This window comes from Camelus bactrianus, chromosome 20 (genome assembly GCF_048773025.1).
Source record: "Camelus bactrianus isolate YW-2024 breed Bactrian camel chromosome 20, ASM4877302v1, whole genome shotgun sequence".
Taxonomy (NCBI): domain Eukaryota; kingdom Metazoa; phylum Chordata; class Mammalia; order Artiodactyla; family Camelidae; genus Camelus; species Camelus bactrianus.
The window spans coordinates 18,077,122-18,092,313 of record NC_133558.1 but is presented as its reverse complement, the minus strand read 5'-3'; the positions used below and the strand labels follow the sequence as shown (position 1 = coordinate 18,092,313).

General features: G+C 39.7%; 4 non-coding genes across 4 annotated transcripts; 2 read left to right on the top strand and 2 right to left on the bottom strand.

Moving 5' to 3' along the window:
• Positions 1-497: 497 nt before the first annotated feature.
• TRNAQ-CUG (transfer RNA glutamine (anticodon CUG)) lies at positions 498-569 on the top strand. Its single transcript has one exon. It is a non-coding gene; the product is annotated as a tRNA-Gln (tRNA).
• Positions 570-4,398: 3,829 nt separating this feature from the next.
• TRNAM-CAU (transfer RNA methionine (anticodon CAU)) lies at positions 4,399-4,470 on the bottom strand. Its single transcript has one exon. It is a non-coding gene; the product is annotated as a tRNA-Met (tRNA).
• A 4,427-nt stretch (positions 4,471-8,897) lies between these two features.
• On the bottom strand, positions 8,898-8,971 carry TRNAT-AGU (transfer RNA threonine (anticodon AGU)). Its single transcript has one exon. It is a non-coding gene; the product is annotated as a tRNA-Thr (tRNA).
• A 2,660-nt stretch (positions 8,972-11,631) lies between these two features.
• TRNAL-UAA (transfer RNA leucine (anticodon UAA)) lies at positions 11,632-11,714 on the top strand. The gene has a single exon. It is a non-coding gene; the product is annotated as a tRNA-Leu (tRNA).
• Positions 11,715-15,192: the final 3,478 nt, after the last annotated feature.

The window sequence follows — 15,192 nt, the reverse complement described above, 5'->3', positions numbered from 1 at the left end:
TTTCAGTTTTCCCTAAACACCAGTGTCTCCCTTGTGACTTGGTAAATCTTTCCATTACGCGTCCGCAAAAGAGGTAGATACCACCCTAGTAAAAGATGATTTTTCTTGAAAGCAAGGGGATCTGATAAAGCCAGGCGAAGCATACCAGGTCTCTGCCTCAGATTCCTCACCTGTAAAATAGCAGCAATGGCCCCCATCTCACAGGGCTATTGTGAGCCTTAGGTGAGGTAATAGTACAAAACACGTGTCACAAAACCTAGCACTCCGTGTGAATGGGTGAGTGAAGGGAGGAATTCCTAACATTTAGAAGTCAATGTTTTCCATTAAGTTTCTGGCTAAAAGATGTTGAGTGCAGGCATGTGACAGGTAAATGTCTATGACTGAATCCTAGAATCGGAAGAGCAAAATATGCTTATAACTTTTGGGTAACAAGATCAGAGAATTTAGGGAGGAAAAGCTATATCATCAAAGAATTGAGAAAATAGCGCACCACAGCAGGCCCCATGGTGTAATGGTCAGCACTCTGGACTCTGAATCCAGCGATCCGAGTTCAAATCTCGGTGGGACCTTTGACATACCTGTTTTATTTCATCTGGTCCTGGTTTTCTTATGGGGATAAAATTCCATGGTAGCTATAGAACAGAAATGAATTTGAAAGAGAAAAAGAAGTCACAAACATTTTTCTACTGTTGAATAAAAGTATACCAAGTATATTTTTAAAGGATGCTAGTGTATGTCAAATTGTTCTTAGGTTCCAATGGACAAAATTCAATGATGGATTGAACTCTTTTTATGTTCAAATTTTACCATTTGCTGGCAATTACATTCTTTAGAATGCTTTAACTTTATGAAGAAACATTTTAGAAGACTACTGGAAAACAATGTGTGAAAGTATTAAAATATTATGACAATTCATAAAGACTCTAAGGAATTGAAATAACTTGAAGACATTGTCCCTGGTTAAAACAATGAAGTGATGGACCAAAACAGCCCTCTCTCCACATCTCATTCTCAGCCTTGTTCATTTCTAATTTTCAGGTGGATATTTTCTTCTGTGAATTTCTCTTTTATGTACATTTGATTTAAGATAGCTTATTATGATTTTGTAGATTTCCATTGAAGCATGTTTTTATTAAGTCTTTGTTGCTCACACATTTCTTATGCAATAGTTTCTAAGTAAGTATTTTTTTCTTCTGAGTTCTTTTATTAACTGCAACAACATGTTTTATTATTTTATATTTTGTATTTAAATCACTAATCTACCTGGAACTTGATTTGTTACTGATTGAGAAGTAAATATCCATCTTAGTTTTCTCCCATGGGCAAAGTTAGTTAAACCATCACAATTTATTTTAAAATCACCTTTACCTGCCTACTGAATTGGAATATCAAATTTTTCATTTGTTAATTTCCATATATCCTTGTATCCATTTAAAAATTTATTTATTTCCTTCTATGTATACTTATGACAAAGACAAAGTCTTCTGATTAGATTTTCTTTTGATACTTTTTACTGCCCATAGAATATTCTTCCCCTAGGGTATCTGACATTTTCAGGTGTAGGGGAATGAAAAGAGAAAGAGGGGACAGCTGGAAGGGGAGGGGATTGTTCAATGGTAGAACTCACGCTTAACACTCATGAGGTAGTGTAGACTGAACCACTTTTAAAAAGAAAGTGAGGAAGGTTGGAGGTTCAAATGATATTTCATTTTGTAATTTCAAGCTTATGATAAAGAACTGAGAACAAACTGAGATAAGCCTACACATGAACCAGTTAGCCTGGAGTACAGAAATCCCAGGAGTTGGATTTCGGTCCTTTGGATCTCTGTTTAGTTATCTTACTTGTAGTAAAAATTCTGGTGCCATTAAACGATTGTTATCTTGATGAACCCTGCAGGCTTTGAAGACATCCATAAAATAACAAGCATAGGTCATAAACGGTCTTCAACATTGGTTTGAGATATTTGGGATGTGATAAAGCTCATGGTTTACACAACTAAAACCAAGGGTTCAATCTCTGAGGGATCTTTTTTGATTTTTACATCCACATCTCAAGGGCAGTCTGTGACTCTCCTGTTTTTCTCTCTTCCACTATTCCCTGTTCCTTCCCTTGCTAGAGGGCAGGAGGGAGATATTATTCAACAAGCAATCAAAATACAGGGTGGTGTCATAAGGGCAGTTTGGGTGCTGAGGAAACTTAGATGGGGAAGCTAAGCTGAGATCAAGCCAAAGAATCTTCATTAAGAAGCACTGTGAAGCCTCTGCTGGGATCTGAGGGATGAGAAAAGAACTAAGGCAGGTGACATATGAGTAGAGAGGAGAGCTAGAGAATGTCACCATGGCAGGTGCTTGGAAGACCAGTGTGAAGGCTGAGGAGAGAGATGCAGTGGGTTGAGGGCAGCAGCATCAAAGTGCCAAGGGCTCCTGGGAGCTCGCCCTCCTTATTTACCAGTCTGCGCTCAGGGGTCTATTTAAGCAAGGGTCCTTTCTTTTCTCCATTAGTTAAATATCTATCATTGATGGGGACTTATGGAATATTTTTTCCCCTAATGGTTAATAATTCAGATTTTCCTTAATTATACTGATGCTCAAATTAGCCCTATTTAGGTCAGTAGATGTCCTCAAGTTGGCTTCTGGCTCCTTGAACATACCACCATCATTTGTCTGAGCCCATTCTTACCTTCCAACATAACTAGTTGTTCCTGCTTGACTCGCATCTACCCCAGTCCTGAAGCCAAGCATTTCTCAGAGATGCCCTGGTTTCTTTCTAGTATTACAACCCCTCCTGGGGACTTGTGCTAATTACTTGTATGACATCTGCTTCCTGTCTCCCTTTTAATAGAAAGACCTAGGAAATGCATGTGCATGTATATACACATATACATATATACATACACACATGCATATGCATATATGTACACATATACATGCCTGGACACATATGTATACATATTTTCCAAATCATGAGCTCACATTGATACTTCCAACTCCAATCCAACTCTTCAGGATTCTCTCTGGTATTCCCTCATTCTATCCCTTGTTGATTTAATATTAATTTTAAAGTAATATTTGTTGGTTTAATATTGTTGCTAATATTTGTTCCTATCCTTGTTGATTTAACATTAATTTTTGAAAATGTAGAAGATTCACATGCTTTTAAGAGGTAAAAGTATACCAACAAGTATACTCGGAGAAACGTTCTCTCCATAATCTTTTACTCTAGTTACCCCAGAACTCTCACTACCCTTTTAGATGACCAGCTTCACTGGTTTATATTTGCTGTTCCTTTTCAGAAGGAAAAACACATTTTTTCCTAACTCTTATTCTTTCTTGAAAAAAAAGTAGCATACTGTAATACTCATCTACAACTTTTTTTCTTTCCCACTTAACAATATCTCCTGGAAATCACACCATATCTTTTTTGTAGTTGCGTACATTTCTCCTCTGAACCCATATGTCACAGTTTATTCAATCAATCTCTAATGCTAGGGGGGCTAAGCAAGGAAAATAAATTGAAGATGTTTTGTCTTGCCAAATCAGAACATATTCATCAGCAAAGTAAAGGAACAAACAGGTCCACCTCATGCAAATTTTCATTACAATTTTTTCTTTTGATATTTTGCTCTGTGAAGTCTCATTGTTTACAAGAGTTTATATTTTATTGTCCTACTATAGGCACTCATTTAATTGTTTTAATTAGAAATTTTCTCTCAATTTCTTTTGCAAACATATCAGTAACAAAACTACTTTTCTTCTGAGTTTGTCCATGGAATTCTGATGCAAAAAAATTTTTTTAAAACGCATTCGAATATTTTCTACCATTTCACTTGTAACTTCTTTGCTTCTTGTTTTTCTCATAACATTCCCATGAATCTAGTTTATGTAAGTCTAAATGGGGAGAGAGTATAAAAGGTGTCTTCCCAATTATTATAATCAAATTGCTTGAGAAGAATTCACAGAATGTTACTATTAACTTGAAATGAACTTAATAAATCACACACAGGAGTGAATAAAAGTGTCAAAGAAGCTGGAAACTCCCTCTCAAGCAAAAAGGCAATGTAAGTTTACAGTAACTAATGGCCTCAGGCAAAAGTAAGTAACAAGTTTTTTTCTTTGAGTGTAAGAAAATGTGCAAGAAAAAAAATTATATTGTACCTCAGTGTGTATTCTCTGAAAGGCAGAGGGATAATTTGTTGGAAGTAAAAATGAAATTTGCCACCTCCTCTTCTCTCTAGGGATAAGACTTGCCTCTAGATCTTGAAATTAGTGAGAAGGAAATTCTCCCCTCATTTGGGGGAGAAAGAAGGAAAATACTAAACACATTCCCAGATAAACTTTATGAAATCAAATACACTTTCTCGAAATTCTAGTAGAGTCTAATTTATGCGAAAAAACGGTTAGCAGAGGATGGTTTCGATCCATCGACCTCTGGGTTATGGGCCCAGCACGCTTCCGCTGCGCCACTCTGCTCCTCGTTCGTGGGTTTTAAGCCTCTTCTTTACCATGGGAATGATCAGCCACTTTGCCAGAATAAATGTTTTGCTTTTCTTCTCTCTTTTCTTGGTCTAAGATCAGCTCCCCTAAGAATCAAACAACCCCAGCAGTCCCCTCTGAGTTGGGCTTTCCCGATCTGCCAAAGATTCAAGACCTGACATCTTTCCTTCAGGAGCTGCTCTAGGCTCAGAAGAGGAATTCCAAGCAAAGCCCTCAGAAGTCCTTCCTTACGGATAACTGAGGAAGGCATGAAGTTGAACTTGAGGAAGAAGACTACCAACCAGCTTGCTCCAATTCCCACCCTCAAGAGAACTGCTTTGAGAAAACTAGAAGCAGCATTTCCACGTATTCACTAAACGCCATTTTCAGCTTCCTGGACACCTGGTTCAAGCCTCTCCCCTTGGAGTCGTGAAAAGGGGCTTCTTATCCCTTTGAGGTCATGTCTGCCGACAGTTCACTCTCGCCCTCAGAAAATGTTGGCTCTCCCAGACCAAAGGCCTGGGTAGAGACTTCTGACACCTTTTATCCCATGCACGTCTGCCGAACTTTCCTCTTACTCTTTTCACCAACTTCCTTCTGTCTCTTCAGGGCGTTCTCTGTCTTCATTAGGGACTGGTTTGTCCAGTCCCAGGACAAGTAAGGGGTTGGTGGCCATTACTCTTGTAGGGGAGGAAAAGTGATTTTCCCTCTTTCTTCCTAAATTCTTGGTGGGGAGCTCTGTAACAAAAGACATCAGCAGAAGAAAGACAAACAGAAAGTTATTAACATGTATGCTTCACGTATAGGTGGGAAATATTTAGAGGGAAAAAGAGTAACTCCCAGAGGTGGTTTAGAATTCAAACTTAAATATCATCTTCAGCTAAAGACAAAACAAAGAAAAAAGTAGGGGAGGCCAGTTATGAGGTGACCAGAGAAAGTATGGTAAACAAGAGTAAGCTTTGTTATACAGATTTAAGTCAGGGCCTTCTCCACTGATAAGGGTCTAAAGTTATCTCCAGGGATTAACCTTGGTCTTTCCTAGTAGAGAGAAGAGGAGAGACACTTTTGCAAATTTATGTCCTGCTTTTAGGCAGATAGAAGGAGGGCAGAGAGCTTTCCTTGATTCTACTGCCTCTCAATTGCCTTCAACTCAAAATAGTTCTGCCAAAGAGTCATATTTGGGGGTGGCATAATTTGTCACCCTTCACTCCCCAGCAGTTCTGTTTGAGTGAGTTTTCTCTTTTCTTTTTCCAAGAAACAGGTTGAGACATGGAAGCAGATATACTGGGCTAGGAAGATGGAGCATGAGAAATGAGAATGATTGTATGGACAAGTTGGATCCTGAGCAAAATGGATCCAGTTCCCACTGGAACTTGTCCTGGGACCACTAGATTTAGAGTCCTTAGAACTGCCACTTACCCTATAGGGGTGAGATCTATCACCTTCCCTTAATACCCCAGCCCCTGTCGCCTGGGACCTACATTTTCACTGGACCTCTCACTGGTGTGAAGTCTCCAGAGACTCAGAAGGCTGCCCACCAGCCCTCTGAACTCAACCTCCTTCAGACGGAATCTGGACAGAGAAACATTTTTATACCTGAAAGCCAGGATCCTCCCCCACTTCTTCCCTCTATCGATGTTTTTCCTTTCAAGGGGTTTAGGGCTATAGCCCCTGGCCTCCAGTCATGGGAAAACCAGTGAGTGGAATGAGGACATCGAGAGCTTGCTACGTGATCAGCGGTGGTTACTTCACCTCCTGCTCACCTCAATTACGTGTGATGAAGGCATCTTTATTTCTGTTTCACAGGTGAGATGTCTGAGGCTCATAACTGAGATCCTTCACCTGCACATGCTCAACTTCATGTCTATGGTATTTATTGGGATGTGAACTTATTCCTAAAAGACAAAGGATTTGGCACTTCAGAAGAAAGGGAAAGGAACAAATTCAGACAATTTACTTCAGGAGAAGCTAGACTTACCAGAAACAGAAATAAGTGTTTGAACGATAAGGCTGGGGATGAATTCTTGCGCCATGGGACATTTATCATAAAAGGAGAGGAGATGGGTGGATTGGTGTGGAGGATTGAGGGAGGGTAGAGTTTTCCAGATCTGGAATTGAAGCTGGGCCCCAAGTTTCACATTCTACAATCTAGAATCTAGCTAGAACCCCCAAATGTACTTACAGATGTTTCTCTGCACTATCTCACCCATTCCTTTCCCCAGAGTTTATATGGAGACCTGCAAGTTACAAAACCACAAATCAGACTTTGCTGCTTCATTAAGGTCTCATTTAACTTTTCCTGAGAGCAATTTAGAAGAGAGCTTGGGCAATTTCCTTGCCCTGCCGTGGTGGGCAGAGATCTCCTCCAAGCAGGTAGGTTCTACTGGACAAACACAGGCCAGTAGCTCTGGCACCTGATTGCGTTTTCCCAGTTCGCAGAGCATTTGCATTCCCAGGCAGATACGCCTTTTGGAGCTGACACAAAGTTCTGAGGACGAGGACACCAGGTAAGGAGCAAACTCAGCTAGGGACTCGCCCAGCCAGTTCCGGTTTCCTGAAAAGATTCTTTTGAAACAGGGCTTTGAACGATAGCTCTCACTGAAGCAATGATGTCATCATGTCAAGTAAAAGTCAAATGTGGTCAGTGCCAAGAGGTTTGATATTTTTCTGATCGTGGTCATGGTTTTAGTCTAAGGCTCATATAACTTAAATACTTAAAATTTTCTGAGTGTCGGATACCTTCTAACTTTGGTGTGGTGCTTGTTTTGGATCAATTAAAAAATGCAACTGTAGACGATGACTCAGTAACAAGCCTGAATAGAGAAAGGATCTCAGACTTTTAGGAACACTGATGGATACAGGAGACCTAGTTTAGGTCTATCGAAGAGTTTTGCTGAATGGTTTCTATAGTGTAGTAGTTAGCATGTTTGCCTTGTGAGTGAAAGTTCCCTGCTTTGAGCTTTGTCAGGGAGCGTGCAGGGCTGCCAGTTACTTTTCTTCTTCTAGCAATTACGTTGTGTGTTTTACATAGATGTCTTTTACCTTTTCCAAGCCACAGCATTCTAATCATTCATATCAATGGTATGTAGTATACTGCACAGTTTTGCAGTATGGAATACAACCTTGTCTCTTCTTCATGAGAGGTTAGAGAAGAGTCACTTGGATACCCCAAGACAACAGGGGGCAAGAACATAGTAGAAGGAGGAACTATCTACATGCTCTGTCTCCAGATCTGATGACATTTAATGAAACCTAGAAGAAGGAGGAGTTGTTTGAGGAAAGAATAATATCAACCAGAAAAAAAATATTATTTCAGTTGGAGGGAAGACTCTAACAAAGTCATAACTTTAAGAATTGTTTTTCTAGTGTAACAACATTTTCCTTTTCAGTACCTTTAAGTTTTCATGTCTTCTAGAAGTACTTGATATCACTGACCATCACTTTAGATTCCATTCCATTCCACTTTTAGGTGTCCTTTAAAACTCCAGTCCTTTGGCAAATAATTGCATTCCCAAACAGGGTGGGCTTCATGGGCAGGCAAATTGATTTAATGCTGTGCTATTGCTGGTTTAAGTTTCTCAATTTTTAAACAAAAGGCCTTGCATTTTCATTTTGTACTGGACCCACAAATTATATAACAGATTATTCTCTCAAATGCTCACAAAAGGAGCAATCATCCAATTTCATCATTCCTTACAGGGAGAAGCAAGAAGCTAAGAGCAATGCCACCCTTTCCTTATCTAGGAACGTTGTGCACTTTACTAAGGATGAGGGAATACATTTGTAGAATAGAATACTTTGAATACACATTCTAGAAGATCAAAAGAAAAAGATCAGCTAAAACTTTATTCCAGGATTTGGTGAATTTTTTTTCCAGTCTTTTATTTTAATCTAAGAAGTTATTCAGATTTCAAGTCTCATTTGTCTCCAGTCTCTTGTTAGGTTTTTTGTTGTTTTGTTTTGACATGTTTCTTCACTAATCATTCTTCTTACTCTCTTTCAAGATGTCATCATGTTACTCTACTTTTCAAAATATTTAGTGATATTCTAGAGTCCAGAATCATACAAGGAGAAACAGTTACCACAGCACTCAATTTTTACAATACGCACGACTTACCTCTTTGTTCTTGCCTCCTCTTTGAACTGTATTAAAAGCTAAAGTGTTAAGTGAGAATACAAGCTTCTTAGGAAATGTGGACAGTAGTTATAAAAGGGGAAAATTATAGTTCAACTAGAGATTATAACATAGACTCTTGCTAATTCATGGCAAATAATTTTCTAACTGCTCTTTCTTTGCTCCTCTGCAAATGTGTCAGAGAGCAGCCATCAAGATTCAACATCTGACGCTTCAGTTGGGTTTAAATCCTAGTCGTCTTTTATCAGGGACCAGAATTTACCTTTAAAGCAAAAGAAAAGAAAAGAAAAGGCCTCGCTGGGATTCGAACCCAGGATCTCCTGTTTACTAGACAGGCGCTTTAACCAGCTAAGCCACGAAGCCCCCACATCTCATACCTGCTATCATATTATTTTACAAAATATTACACCTCAATTTGCTAATGTTTTTTATTTTGACAGTTTCTTTGGTATTTAACTAGAAGGTGAACCTGGTCCTTAGTATGAACCAAAGAGAACGTTCTTGCTGTCGAATGAGAACAGTGAGTTGCTTTTAGAAGACTGTCCTCTTCCTTTAGAAAACCGCTCCAGCGTCAAGGATGCCACTGGACTGTCCACGCTGGCAGTCCAGTAGAGACTATGCTCTTTTTGAGAACCATGCATCTCTTAGGCCTAGAAGTGAGTCTGCCTTCTCTTATAAACTCTCATTTCTTTTGTTCATTCTGTGAGTGAGTGATATCAAGGAAAATGCCCTGAATTTTAACCACATTATTCTCTAACCTTTGGCCCCTCAATGATTCTGTCTCCCCCACATGCAAAATATATTCACTCCAAGTCTGATTCCTGTACATTGTCAACTCGAAGTCCAGGATGGCATCACCTAAATCAGGTAAAGGTTCAGATGTGATTCCCTGGGTAGGAGTCCTCAAGTAAGATTCTTAATTTGTACATCTGTATTCTTAAGACACAAGTCAACTGTCTCCCAACAGACAGGCATAGGAGGCATAGGATAACCTCTATACACACTTCTACTCAAAAAGAGCAAAATCAGGAGGTACACTGGTCCACAGGAATTCTAGAATCCAGTGGGTACACGATGCTACTTTATTAGGAATCAGCACTGCTGTCTGGGAATGGTTCTACAAAGGCTCTTGGCTCCGCTCTTTGGGCTCTTGGTTCCATACTCTGAATCATCCATCCTTTCAATAAGAAACTGCTTTTATTTGCAGCTGAGTAGTTTTCTTAGCTTACTTCCTTCCCATTGTAATTGGGGAGGTCCAAAGTCCTCTTTTCAGTTTGTACTGTCCTCTACCCCTTTTAGTACAAATTGTCGGTGTTCAACTGCAATTCTCTTTAAAAACCCGTGCTTTTATGAAAGTTGTTGGAGTTAATTCCTTTGGATCTGAGTGGGCAGACTATGGCCCATCTGGCCAAATCTGGCCAATTACCTGTTTTTATAAAGTTTTATTGGCACACAGCCACACTGATTCATTTAGTATTATCTACTGCTGCTTCCTCACTACAACAGCAGTTTTGAGGAGTTTTAACAGAGACCATCTGGCCTGCAATGCCTAAAATATTTCTGTTTTACTTTCACATTTAAATATGAACTTCCACAGCTGATTCTACTGTGTAGCCCATGTTAAGAACAACAGTAATAAGATATTTTGAAAACTTTTGTATCTATCTATACATGATAGATTCTATCTCTGATATGCTTTGTGTGGAACCCTGCAGTCATTTCCATCACCATCCCCAACCCAGTTCTTGCCCCAGCACTGAGAGATCTGAATTTCCTTCAGCGTTTGGTAGAAGCAGGAATCTCCTCTTCTAGGAATGGAACTTTGATCTGGCCAGAGACAAAACTCAGAACTGGACAGCCAAAGCATTTAAGGGCATCATTTCTTGTATATGAATGTATCAGGCAAAGAGAAAGATCTGGATGTGGACATTCCAAATAAGGACTGGTCTTCATCAACTTAAGAAGTTGTCCTTGGACCCTCTGTCTGGTACAGCCAACACAACCCTTTCATTGTGGTGCTTGCCCTTGTTTACCTGAGGGATATTCACACATTCGATGTTCAGTATTAACTGTATTCCAACCTATGCTTCAGGAATTCATTTCAGCTCTATCTCCTCCAGAGACCCCAAATTTCCTATTTGGGAGATTTTTTTCATGAATTCTTAAATTCTGCATGACAACTTTTAGCACTCCTAACTGAGTATCACCAGCAGACAATTGATGTTAGAATTACCCGGGAGTGTTTGGGAAAACTAAGATTCTTGAGATCTACACTACATCTCTTTAGTAAAGGATCACTGCAAGAGGGGTTCTGGAATCTGCATTTGTAATAAGTCTTCCAGGGGATACTATTGGCTACAAAGATTGGATTCTCCACTGAAACAATTGTGGGCTTTTCTGGAAGCACTTGGAGTTCTGGTGCTGTGTCTTACTGTCTGTAGCCCAGATCTAGCTCAAAGTGTTTCTTTTCTGGATATATTGGGCTGTCAGCTAAAGCATTTTTTCATTAAAATCAAAGTCACATATTTGAACTGACTGTTTCCTAGGGAAATCTCTAGGGATTTCCAAATGTAACCCCAAGGTGAGCTCATTTTAATGTAATGTCTTTTCGGCCCCAGGCCTTTTGCCTCCAATGCTTCACTGGGTGTAAAGTGGAGGCTTGAATTCAGCAAGCAAGCGATGATCTCTTAAAGAAAAACTGGGAGAGCGCTTTTGGTGAAGTAGTAGGTGGCGTTAATGCAGTGGTTTCTATTACTCTCTGCCTCCCTCCTCCTACTCGTTTTTCTTTTCTTTTTGAGTAAAGGCAAACATTTCTCTGGAACATGAGGATCTAGTGAGGGGGCGATAGGAAAAAGTGGGCGGTTTCTGAAAGATCAGAGAGCTTGCTTTGTTTTCTCTATCGTAATCCTTCTCATATTTTGATGCAATTCCATGAAAACAGAAATAATTCAGTATTTCCTTAACGCGCAGCACAAATACATTGGTTTTAATAAAAAAAAATTGCAAAAGAAAGATGCCCAATCACCGGGATGGCCGAGTGGTTAAGGCGTTGGACTTAAGATCCAATGGGCTAGTGCCCGCGTGGGTTCGAACCCCACTCTCGGTAGATTGTTTTCATCTCCAAATTATTCCTGGGAGAATATAGATCTTTGGAAATCTACATGATTACATGTCTATTTTTCTATTCTTTTGTGAGAACACTACCCTGCTTTTTATCTTCAAGCCTAAAGAAGTTGCCTCAGTAGGTATTAAATGCATGAATGATTTTCCCCCACAGTCCTATCAGATCGCCAACATGAGGAAAAACCACCCAAATCAAGTCTGCCTAATTAGATTTTAGGCCCTTGAGTTCTAAGAGGAATGGAAACTTGGACCCTATTTGCTCTTCAGGTAACAGTAAAGAAGCTCTCTGTAGTCCCCTGGAAGTGAGTAGCAGGATTCTCACTGTTTCGATAATGGTTGTATTCAGAAAGCCAAACTCTACCTGGGTGGTCCCTCCAACTCACCCTGGAAAGCAGGGTTGAATTCTAACCAGCATAATGTGAGTTTTTTGTTTTGTTTTTCCAGTCTGAAATGTAGAAATGATCCCTTAGCGGAGGGGTGTTGTTGTTGTTGTTGTTGTTGTTGTTTGCATTTATCTGGTTACAGTGTTCCCAAAACATCTTTTATGTTTAAGAGCCATCTGTATTTCCTGTTTAATATCCTTTGCTCATTTTTCTACTTAATTGCTAGGTCTTTCTCTCATGATTTGTAGGAGCTCTTTAAATGAGTCTTATAAGTCTGTTTTGATAGGTCACAAGTAGTCCACTGTGTTACTTGCCTTTGAACTTTGTGGCAATTTTGGGCACATAGACTTTGGACTATTCAGGTGAAGTTATCAGTATTTTCTTCTGGTTTTATGTCTGACTTGGGCATGCCTTTTCGCACTGCAATATCAACAAGAGTAACAAAAAACTCTGGTTTCTTCTAAAATGTCCATGATTTCTTTTTCTATATAGATCTTTGATATATTCGATTTTTTCTGTGTCTTAGTATGTGAAGTATAGATCCAATTCTTCCTTATTTCCAGAGGATTCCCAATAATCCTAACACCATTATTGAATAGCCATAGTTTCTCCATTAATTGAAATGCCAGCATATTAAATTCTGTTCTCTTTAAAATTCAGAGGACCAGAGCCTGGCATCTTTAAGATGTTTGAAAGAGCATGGACTTTAGAACTCAACAATCACATTTTCTAATTCTGGCTTTCCCACTGACTCATTGAGCCTTGACTTCTTCACTTGTTAAATGGGGACAACAATCCCTACTTCATGGAAGGTTGTTGTAAGAATGAAAAGATTATATATTAAGAAGGGCTGGCAAATTAAGAAGAGCTCTTTGCCACTACACAGGTTAGTCCCTTTTCCCCTTAGAAGAAACTCACACCCTTCCTTTACAGCAGTCCTTAACAGAAACCCAGAAATCAGCTTAAAATTGTCCTGATAGTTAAATTGCTTCTGTTTTCAGATCAAACACCTATATTCTACATTGAAATGTCTCCAATTTCAGTGGCAACTCAGTGGGTCATTTTCATGAGCTGCCTTAGGTTTTAGGTCTGAGCCACCAGCTTTGTGTTTGCTCCTGGACTTCCTGGGAAGAAGGAAGGCAGCTCCTCCTGAGAACTTTTATCAGAATAAGCTGGTCTGAGAAAGACGACATTTCCGTGGAGAGGCAAGATTCATCCCTACTAAAGGTGGATTTTCTTATCTTTGTTTCTTTCCTGTGGATGGCTTAGGGAGACAATGAGTGGAGGATTTTTTTTTTTTCCTGAAGTGAGACTCCAGATGACAAAGATTTTATCTATATTAAAACTTTCTAAAGAGAAAACACAGCTGTATCTTACTGGCCAGTCGGCAAAGTTGTTTAGGGTATAAGGATGATGACACCAATTTCGGGGTTCCAGCCCTACAGAAGTTCAATTATGCCACTTTTCTTCGTGAGAGACTCAAATGCGTATCTGAAATCACCATTCCACTCCCATCTCTGCCACAGGGAAAATCTGAACCTGTTGTATCTGAGTTAAATTCCTCCAATCATGAGTGATGCTGGCAATTTCTACTGAACTCCAATCTTTGTTGTTTCTTAAGGTAGGCAGAATTCTATGATGGCCCCCAAGATGCCCTCCCCCTGGTGCACAGTCCTGCACAGTCCCTTGGACTGTGACTTGATTAGGATATATTACATAGCAAGTTGACTTTAAGAAAGGAAGACTATCAAGAGAGAGCCTGATCTAGTTAGGAGCCCTTCAAGGGGACTGAGCTCTTCCCGGAGTCAGGAATTGTAGGTGTGAGAGGAATTGAGGGATTTGAAGTGAGGGAGAGTCTCTGTTGCTGGCTTTGAAGATGGTGGGGGCCAATGGAATGCAAGTGGCCTCTGGGAGCTGAGGGCACCCAGGTGACAGTCAGCAAGGAAACAGGGATTCTACCATAACCACAAGAACTTGGACCACAGCCCTGTGTATTTTAGCCTTGTTAGATCCTGAGCAGAGAACCCAACTACCCAGTGCCCAGACTTCTTACCTACAGAACTCTGAGTAGATAAATGGGCATTGTTTCAATCTGTTAAATTGTGATAATGTGTTTTGCAGTAACAGAACACTAATAGATTTCTACTTGTTAATTTTTTAAAACAAATAATGTGAAATGCAAAGATGGAAATGTTATAACAGAAAATTGAGTTGTGTAGGTTAGAGTGTCAAGTGCCTCTGGGGACCATTCTTCATCTAAATACCCTGCTCTCGCTGTCTCTTTCTTGGAGTCCTGCTACTGACTCTGAGTGACCCTCACATGCTTCTGTCCTATAGATACCTGGAAATTGATATTTACATTTTAATTTATATAAGCATATGTTCCTTAAGTGTTATATATATTATATGTTGTGGATATCAATTTCATATCCAACACATAATGTTACAACAGCTACCAACTGATCCTTTAATTTTTTTGCAACATGCATCTTGACACTAAGTTCCCATCCTCCCAGGCTTCCGGATGGAGGAAGAGACTTGCAGGTGGCTTTTCTTTTCAACAGGGAACTGATTCAAGGAGGAAAAATAAGCCTATCTGGATTTTTTGTCTCTGTACAGAAATTGTAAAGCCAGTTACACTCCCACCACCTCACCTTGGGCCATTCTGTCTTTGCCAGTTGTATTAGTCAGGCTTCTCCAGAGAAACAGAACCAATGGATAACTATATATCTATATGAATTGGCTTATACAATTACAGAAGCTGACAAATCTTAAGATCTGCTGTCAGCAAGCTGGAGACCCAGGGAAGCCAATGGTGTAGTTTCAGTCCAAAGACCAGCAGGCTTGAAACTCAGGAAGAGCCAATGTTTCAGTTCAAGTCCAAAGGCAGGAATAACTGTTCCAGCTCATGCAGTCAGGTGGGAGTTCTCTCTTCTTTAGGGAAAGGCCAGCCTTTTTTCCTATTCAGATGTTCAACTGATTGGATGAGGCCCACCCAATTTGGGAGAGTAATCTGCTTTACTTAGTCCATTAATTTAAATGTTAAATGCATCCAAAAACACCTCCACAGAAACACCT